Raw genomic sequence first — 9,681 nt, 5'->3', positions numbered from 1 at the left:
ATCATTACTAAACTCAGTAACCATGCTTAAATGCAATCATTATTGTCAATAGTTCATTGCAATGTTTAGAAAAAATTCTATCTTTGCCAATAAAGCATTACAGTCAGCATAACCTGTCTGAGTCTTTTGGTTACATCTTTAGGCCACATGTCATGCAGTCATAGAAACAACCACTAAAGGTTCCTATGCTTCCTGGCAGTAGAAAGGTCAAGCCCCAGAAATGCCTTGAAATTATGAAAAAAGTCTCCCCAGGTAAGGCATTTTTGGACCTATGAAACAAAAGACCATTTTCCTAACCATTCCTAGATGGGGGGGGCTGTAACAATCCATGCAGCCCCCACAGCACATAGGTTGCATTGCTAGTGTCTCTACTTTCCTTGGGGCTCGCCAGAAGGCAGGAAAGTAGGCGAATCAGCCTCTAGTAAGGCCTTATGAGGTGTTCCCAGTGAGGGAGCCGTGAATATTATATTAGCAGCTTCTGCTGGTTGATTTCAAGCAGGGCCTCGAACCGGGCTTCTTGTTTTACCTTTTTATCATTTTAAAAGAGGTGCTCCAGTCCCAACAGAGACATCCTGGTCTCCCAGCCCATTTTCATGTTAGGGCAGAGCAGGAAGTTCACTCTTGTTCAGCCCTGCTAGCTTCACAGGCGCCTTCCAGCATGGAGTGGTAGCCGGCAGTAGCTTCTTCTGCATCCATTGGGTGGGAGCTGCCTTTCTTCCTGGCTCCCGTTCTCAGCATCAGCAGTCTATGTTCCTCCTGGGACCCAGGTGTGGGTCCCGGACCTGGTCATTGCCTATGGGGTCTAAGGGTGGTGTCGCTTGCCCACCCTTTGTGCACCCTGGCCCAGGGGATGGGATCCACTGATCAAGTGAGAGTCTGGGGATGGGGGCACACGCACGCCACTCATTGGAAAAACAAATTCAAGTAATTTTGTGCTGACCCCGACACTGGCTCCCCCGTGGAGAATTTTAAGAAGTCGCCTGAAGCACCACATGCTTCGTTCCTCCTGGGGGGACGTCAAATGCTCCTTGGGGGCGATTGCAAAGATCTTGGGCTCAGTTTTCTGCTGGTGGAGAGCTCTAGCCACCAGGAGCATTTTCAGCAGGCCTCTTGGCCTCAACAGTGGCACAATCTGTCGGGGCTGGTTTCGCTGGCTCCCTGTGCCAGCCTTCTCCTCTGCTGTGCCCTTCATAGACACCACGGCCTCCTAGCAATCTTGCAGGGCACCTGGGGGTCTGTGGAGTCCGAGTCTTACCCCAACTGGTCCTCAGATGGTGTAAGGGGACCAGCATCATTGGCCCTGGTGAGACTCAATATTCCTCAGTCCACTAAGGCATCAGGGGCTTGCCTTTCAGCTTTCCATGGCGTTGCCTCAGTCACAGTCCAGGTCCAATGTCTTGCTCTCCTTCAATTTCTGGGGATGCCACTTTTATGTGCAGTCCAGCCTGTGGGTGGAGACACTCCTTTGTCTAACCCTAAAACGAATTCTGGTCAGTTTTACCCTCTTCCCTTGGTTTGGCTCCAGCCTGGATAATAAAACAAAAGACTGTTGTGAGGTATCTTTGTGCTAAGGAAAGTACTTTTGAAGTATAATCAGGGCAGGGCACTACTCCTCCCCAGCCATACTGTCCAGAAGATCCACCCAGGCCTTTGGTGTGCACCATCTATCTCCGATATACATTTTCAAATGGGAGAGCCATCACCAGTCCAGACAGGTGGAAACTCCAAGGAAGGCACCAGAAACTTTGGGAAGGAAAATGCCAGGTTTGAAAAATGTGGCATTTTTTAAAATAATAATAATTTAAATCCAACCTGGTCCTTGCAAAGTATCATCTGGGAAGATTACACTGTCTATGAATCTCGTGCAATCGCATCTCAAGTGGGTGGTCATGCGTCAGGAGGCGTATTCATTGCTCTTAAGAACAACCTGGCCCTAAAGGTCTCCATGATTTATGAAGGGCAAGGTGACTACAGTTTCATTAATATTGAGCTACAACCGTTGGAAAAAGCCAACACTAAACAACATACTATTATCCTTGGCTGTATCTATCTACATCCCTCTAAAATAAAGCGAGAGATAACCTTGAACAAAATTCTTCCCATCATGAAAGATCTTTTTGATCACTTCCCGAATGATATGTGGCTAATAATGGGAGACTTTAATGCCAACTTAATGGAGAAAAGCCTGGACCCCTCCCTTTTAATTTCACTGGTGTGGGCAATCCCAGATATAAAATGGCAGTACCAACGGAAGGATAATCAAGGGACAAAGGTGGCACAAGTTTAAACCAACTAGGGCCCGTATCCTAAACGTCAGATTGGAGTCAGACTCACCCGCTGCTTATACCTATGTATCTCCCTTTAGAATGGCTACTTTGGACTACATATGGATCTCTGTCGCCCACTTCCAATTTGTCCAGGAATTTGTGGTAACCCCTTCATTGGAAAGTGATCATGCCCTCTTAACATGCAAAGTTCTATCAAATCCTAAGTTACGGCCAAAAATCCACCTGATTGGCAAAGACTCAACATTGGAGCCAATTAGAAAATGACACTGGACACTGGACCAACAAGAGGCAATTGAAGATAAGGTGGTCAACTTGAATCAAGACCCTAGCAGCTGGCTAACCCCACCACTGTGGGAACAGGTAGCGGAGGACCTTAAAAAAATCTAACTGTTAAAAGTGTTAAAGACTCAAACAATTATCCTTCACCTTTACCCCACCTCAGTGACCTCAGGTACACCATGCTGAGTGTTAAACATAAATTAAATACCTTATTGCGTAAAAGAACACATACCAAATTGGACTGCAAATCCTTACGAAAGAAGATTTTGACCACCTGTAAAGAGTATAGGAAATAAAGGTTTAAAGACAAAAGGATAAAAGAAGAACAGCGCTGGACACTTGCCCATGAAATCTTAAAATCAAAAGAGATTTTGGAACTTGGTAAATAAGGCTGCCAGCCCAGGCCAACCATCCACCTTAATGAATGTCTCCCCCAATGAATGGGAGGCCCACATTGAAACTCTTTACGTCGAACTTGACAAATATAATTGGTGCAATCATCATAGCTCCATCTCTCTCAGTTCTCTCCCTGGAATGTCACCAATTACTAAGATTACTCCAAGTCAAGTTGCCCTCATTGTAAAACGAATGCGTCAAGGAGGTGCCCCGGCGCAAATGGGTTACCAACAAAGATATAGAAAGCTTCAACTCGCAAGTGGGCAGTGCTCCTGGCCCCCTTATTCGAGACATGTAGAATGGGTGGTCCCATCTCTGATTCTTGGCGAGGTTCCCTCCTCGTCCCTATCCACAAAAAAGGTCAGGGATCTAATCCTGATAACTACCGGATGATTGCACTCCTCGATGTTGATGGAAAGGCCTACGCAAGCGTTTTATTACAAGAACTAACCAGCTGGGCGGAAGACCATGAATTGATACCTTTCACGCAAACTGGCTTTCAAAAGGGCTGCCACATTGGGGACAATCTGAATTGCTTAGCCCATATAATCGAGGTTACACTTGCATCAAAGGGAAAATCGTTGTTCCTGGGATTTATTGATTTCCAAAAGGCATTCGACAACGTTGCACGCCCCAGGCTCTGGGAGAAATTGCTTAAATATGGCATTCCGCCGACTCTTTTGAATGCCCTTATCGCCTTGTACTCTGATACCTGGGTCAAAATAAAAGTCTTTGCTGGTTGGTCTACAACCAATAAAATAATGACCAACAAAGGCCTAAAGCAGGGATGTATTTTGCCCCCCTTACTTTTTAATTTATACCTTGCAGATTTACCGGAGTGGCTGGCCCGCTCTCATGCTTTCCCACCAAGAATCGTATCTGTTAAAATCCAGTCAATGCAATACGCAGATGATACAATTCTACTTGACCAAACACAGGTGGGCCTTCAATGCATTTTTGAATCCTTGGCAACATATTGTGAAACCAATGTGCTGAAGATTAATATCTCTAAAACCAATGTGATGATAGTCTCAAGAAGCCGAGCAAGACAGCGCCCCTGGTACATCACTGGGAAATCTATTGAGGTAGTCACAACTTACAAATATCTTGGAGTCTGGATAGACCACAGAGGGAGCTTGGGTCCGCAAATTGCCGCAATGCAAAGTGTGGCCCGTAGCCTTGAGAGGGCCTTCCTACGAACTAAGAAAGCTCTCCATTCTCCTGACTTCACTCCATTAATTAGAGTGATAGATGCCAAATTGCTATCTTCAATAGCCTTCGGCGCCACTACTTTTAAAGATAAAATGTTCAACTGGCTGGACAGAATGCAATCAGCCTGTTTTCGTAGAGTGTTTCACCTACCCAATTCGACCTCTCATGCCCAAATCTGCTTGGAGTTCTGCTTGTTCTCCCAAAATTGGGCTATGAAAGCACGATTCGTTGCCTACTGTGCAAAAACAAAAGTGGCCCAAGCTTCCACATTAAAGAGTTGTGCCTGGTCATTGTTAAATAAACCCAGCACTTCTTGGAATACATTCTTAACATTCTGCTTGGACGCTTTAGAAGCCCACAATCTATGGGCAAGCTCACTACCCATAGGGGCTGCTGCCAAAGCCCTGACCAAACAGGCAAAAATACTGTCCATGGAACAGGATGCAATATCTGTGAAAAAACTATAACATGGCAGCTGGGCATCAAAACGCTACGATCTTAAAACCCTACCACACTACCTGTCATCCTCCATGAAGCCATTAGTGAAACATCAGTTAATGAGACTGCGTTTTGGGCTAATCCCCCTGGTGGGGTACAATTATGGAAGGAGGTACAAAGCAGACATGTCCTCCCAGTGCCGCTACTGCACCAACGGGGAAGAAAATTTAACACACGTCCTGTGTATCTAAAGCACTCTACTCCCCCTTCGAACGTATTGGCTGCGCCCCATCTGGAGAATTCTTAATGTGCAGACCTGCCACGAAGCCTTAGTGGAGTGTATGAAGGGGGAATCAGCTCAAATGTCCGCCCGTTTTGTAAAATTTATGTCTAAGATTAATTCAATTCTACCAGCATATACCACTCATGAACCCTTGCTGTCTCATTAATCAACTTGTGTTTCTCTTTCTTCTTTTAAATTGAGAGCTGAAAATGTCTTTTTTTTTCTTTTTGTACGAATTGCAATGATTTTAATTAATTGTGCAAGTAAATATATCTATCTATCTATCCAACTTTACCATAAAATACAATTTTAAATTACTATTAAAATAAGTGGAAGATGTATTTTCTAGGTGCTACCAATCCAAATTTAGCATTAAATAAATAAATGTTACTATGTAGCCCAATGATTCCCCATGACAGCAGCCAGCCTTGCAGCAAAGAAATTTAGTTTTTGAGTGACTTATTAAAAATTAAAAGGAAGGTGTAGGCCTGTCAAACGGGGTTACTTTGACAGATTAGATTAGCAGTTTAAACCTGCCACAGGCAGTCCCTGTGTGCAGCTACCAGGCCTCAAATAACTGTAGTCTCTCACCTGCTGCATGCACCCGTGTGCTCATGTGTGTCCACACATTGTCACCAGTGTGGTAGCCAGTGTGGTAGCCAGGCCAGCCTTACCCTAGCTGTAATGCAGAGTCCTTATCTTAAAAGGCAACACTAGTGGTAAAGTACAGTCAAATTACCATGCAGTTACCGTACCTCAGGTAGTAAGTAGTAAGACTCACTCAGCATAACAAGCTAAAACCAGGGTAAGCAAAAAGCAAATAAAATGGGTAAACTAAATGGGCGGAACCCATTTGCAACACTGGCGCTGACTTCCTCTCACCTTTATTGAACAAGGTGGGCAAATGTTGCGAAAGATGCCTGTAACTCCTGGCGGTGGATCACTCGGCTTTTGCATTGCTGAAGAACGCATCTGTCTGCGAGAATTAGTGTGAATTGCAGGACACATTGATTAGTGACAGTTTAAATGCACCTTGCAGCCCTCTGCTCCTCAAGGTGCTACGCCTGTCTGAGGGTTCCTTTAGTGTCAATTGTCCTGGGATTCTCCCAGCCAGCTGTGGTTGTCACAGTCAGCTCTGACCCTTTCGTCCTCAGGTCAGACCTCTGAGCGCATGTCACAGGGGCCGGCCCCTGGCCCCACCATGGAGGAACACGGCCGGAGCACGTGGCCCTCCCCACCTTAGTGGGGTGGTTGGGTGGCAGTCGATTAGAGTCTGAAAAACCCTGGGTGCCTGGCTCCATGCTGCACATGGTTGTCTGTGGTGTCCCGCAGCAGCCTGCATGCACCTCCTTAGAAGCCCATTTTTGCAGCTGTGGCTGAGGCTGGGAAGGCTCCCTGCCTGTTCATGAGTGCTGGTTTACATTCTGGCCCCTGTGGGCTTTAGTCTCCAATATGGGAAAGGGTGTGCTGCATTATCTCCCTGCGTGAGAGAGGGTCCCCTCCATTCTGTAACCCTGGGAATTGGTCTGACTTCCCCCAAGCTTTGGCATCTGACTATATTCTCAGATGAAACGTTGTAACCTGCTGCACCTTCCTAAGTGGAGGAAAAGAAACTAACCATGATTCCCCCATCAATGGCGAGTGAAGAGCCCAGCACCAAATCCCCACCTAGAGTGCGGGCACTGAAAATACGGCGCATGGAAGACTGTCTCTCTGCCTTTGCTCAGGGGGCCCAGGTCTTGCTTGTCAAGGCATAGGGTATGGACGTTGTTAGGCCTTAGCGGCTCTTGGCATACCAGATCAGGCATTTTTGGTGTCAGGTTGCATGGAAATGGATTCCAAATTGGGTGGTAAACTCTGTCTAAGACTTAATATGGGCGCAACACCAAGAGCCAGCATGTACCGTAAGGGAAAGTTGAAAAGAACTTTAAAGGGAGGGGTCAAAAGGGTGTAAAACCATCAAGAGGTAAATGGGTGCATCTCTGCTGTCCGTCTAGAGGATTCAACAAGGTGAGAAGGTCAGTCACCCAGGAGGGCAGATCCCCTCCATGGGAGTTCCGCCTGGGTGTACCTGGCCACATCAGGGCACATTTCCTCTGTGGCGGTGTGCTGTGACTGGCTCTGGGTCAGCTGGGAAAACTTTGGAGTGGTAGATGGCTCTCAGCTCCAATTGAGAGTGTTACAGCCCCTTAGCATCAGCTTTACCATTTATGTGGGGCAGCAATGAGATTGATTGCCTCCATGCCCTCCCCCGGCAAGTGTCCCAGTCCCTCTTGTGGTACACCGCAGCAGGGAAGGGGAATGCGGCCCACTGCAAATGTCGACTGGGGTAAACTGTGCTCATTGCACCCCGAGGTGTTGCACCGCCGGAAGGGGAGGCCAATGCTGGGCGCCAGGGGTCTGTGGTGATGTTAGTTACTCACCTTACCCATCTTAAAACATGGACCAAGAAGTGTAGCATGTGGGTGAGTAGGAGAACTGATTGAAACCCTGTAGCACAATCAAGGTGACAGCCGGCGCATGCGGCTGAGGTGAGATTCCACTGCGGAGTTGCAGTGGCACACCACATGCCCATCTTATCCACTTTGTCAGGGAGGTGGAGCATGAGTGCATATTATATGATCCGAAAGACAGTGAAGTATGCTTGGGAAGGGTAAAGTCAGAGAAAAGTCTGATGGACGTCCGTAGCTGTCCTGATGTGCAAATCGGTCATCTAACCTGATTATACAGGCACAGACTAATTGAATCATCTAGTATACGGTTCCCTCAGGATAGCTGGTGCTTGAAAACCCTGAGTTTAGTAAAGTTAATGATTAGAGGTCTTGGGGCTAAAAGAAACTCAACTTACTCTCAAGATTAAAATGGATTGGAAGTCCTGCTCGCTGGCATGGATCCTTATATCTAATGCAAGTGCCTAGTGGGCCACTTTTGGTAAGCAGATTTGGTGCTGCAGGATGAACTGAACGCTGAGTTAGAGCGCCCAGTGCTAACGCTCATCAGATGCCAGAAAAGGTGTCAGTTGACATAAATGGCAGGATGGTGGAGGTGAAAGTCAGAATCTGCTAAGGAATCAACTAGCCCTAAAAGTACATGGTGCTGAAGCACAGGCCCACACCTGGTCATCACCTCTGCTCAGAGGCGTGGAGGCTAAGCTGTGATGTGTAGGAGGGCTGCGGTGTTGCACATGGAAGCCTAAGGCCCATGGTGAGCCACCATAGGTGGATATCATGATGGTGGTAGCAAATATTCTAATAAGAGAACTGCAGGCCAAAGTGGAGAAGAGTTCATTGTGATAAGCAGTCGAACATGGGTCAGTTGGTCCTAAGAGATGGGTGAGCGCCTTTCAGAAGGGACATGCAATCAAAAGGGAGTCGAGTTCAAATCCCAGAAGTTGGAATGGTGGAGACTGGCACCCTCAAGGCATCCAGTTCGGTAAAGCAAACAATCTCAGAGATGCCAGCTGGAGCCCCAGAGAGAATTATTTTTTATTTATTGAAGGGCAGGGATCCCTGGAATGGATTCGCCTTGGAAAACATTGCTGTCCCAGTTGCATCCAGTGAGCTCACGCTGGTCCAAGAAAATCCAGGAGAGATGGTGAAAATCTGGTGCTGGGTCGTACTCATATCTGCAGCAGGTCTCCAAGGTGAACAGCCTCTGGCATGTTGAAACAATGTATGTTAGGGAAGTATGTAAGTAAGATCCATGACTTTGAGATATGGATTAGCTCTAAGGGCTGGGCCCAATGGTCTGGGGGGGGGAAGCTAGACTGGGGTGCGAAGCTGGGCTGGGCACGCTCAGTGGCTAGATGAGGCATCACCTGCTGAGGCTGGGGCAACTCTGGATGTAAGTGGAGCTTTTCATGTGGAACACTCTAGCTGCATTTGTCACCTCTCCCCTTGCCCTACTGGGGGTGCAGGACCAGAGTTCTTCCTCAGTCGGGGCCTAGCAGCTGATTTAGAACTGGTGGCCAGGAGAATCCATCTGTTTAATTGAAACATATCATTGTGAAGGCCTGATGTGAGTGCTGTAGCAGTGTGATTTCTGCCAATTGCTCTGAATAACAAAGTGAAGAAATGTAATGAAGTGCAGCTAAATGACACGGATAACTAAGACTCTCTTAACTACTTTTCCATTGCAGTGACCTTTACCTCCCAGTGGTACCACTGGTAACTATCTGTATACCACTAATCTCTTTAAGGAGAAGTGTATAGAGATATGCCAAGTAATGTATCTATCATGGTTCTGACCATGATAATGAGAAATTGTGAATATCTTCCAATTCGAGATAGGGTAGGTCCTGGATAACAAAAATCCCATTAAGATGGTGAATAGGTGCTGTCTTTTCCTCAAATCATTAACCTCCTTGCTCATTTTGTGAACTTTATATCCAGCTCCAACAACACAATGAATAACAGCGAAATGAATCAGGCTATGTTGCCTTGTTCACATTCCATAATAACAGCATCAAATTTGTAGATTCATCAATGAAAAGTGTAACAGATGTAACAAGACTTGAAAAACTTCCAGATGGTTATGAAATCACTAACAAACTCATTGACATGAAAAAACTCCAAGGAAGTCAAGTATTTGTAATATCCCAGTGAAAAAAACAATTGAAATCTTTGCAGAGATCTAATGGGAACTGTTAGTCCTAGCACAATTGGCGTGGGTTTCCCCTGTATTTTTGCCTTTGCCTCCTGTGTTTTTGATGTGTGTTGGACTTCGGTGTTGCTGGTCTAGATGCTTTGGGCACTTTGCCACTGCTGTTCAGTGCCAAAGTGCAAG

At 46.4% G+C, this 9,681-nt stretch overlaps 2 pseudogenes; both read left to right on the top strand.

Annotated features, from left to right (window-relative positions):
• Nucleotides 1-5,820: 5,820 nt before the first annotated feature.
• LOC147706132 (5.8S ribosomal RNA) lies at nucleotides 5,821-5,974 on the top strand (annotated as a pseudogene).
• A 502-nt stretch (nucleotides 5,975-6,476) lies between these two features.
• Nucleotides 6,477-8,556, top strand: LOC147706131 (28S ribosomal RNA; annotated as a pseudogene).
• Nucleotides 8,557-9,681: the final 1,125 nt, after the last annotated feature.

This window comes from Lissotriton vulgaris, chromosome 7 (genome assembly GCF_964263255.1).
Source record: "Lissotriton vulgaris chromosome 7, aLisVul1.2, whole genome shotgun sequence".
Classification (NCBI taxonomy): domain Eukaryota; kingdom Metazoa; phylum Chordata; class Amphibia; order Caudata; family Salamandridae; genus Lissotriton; species Lissotriton vulgaris.
Note: the sequence above shows the minus strand (reverse complement) of the source record. Positions and strands in the feature narration are given on the sequence as shown.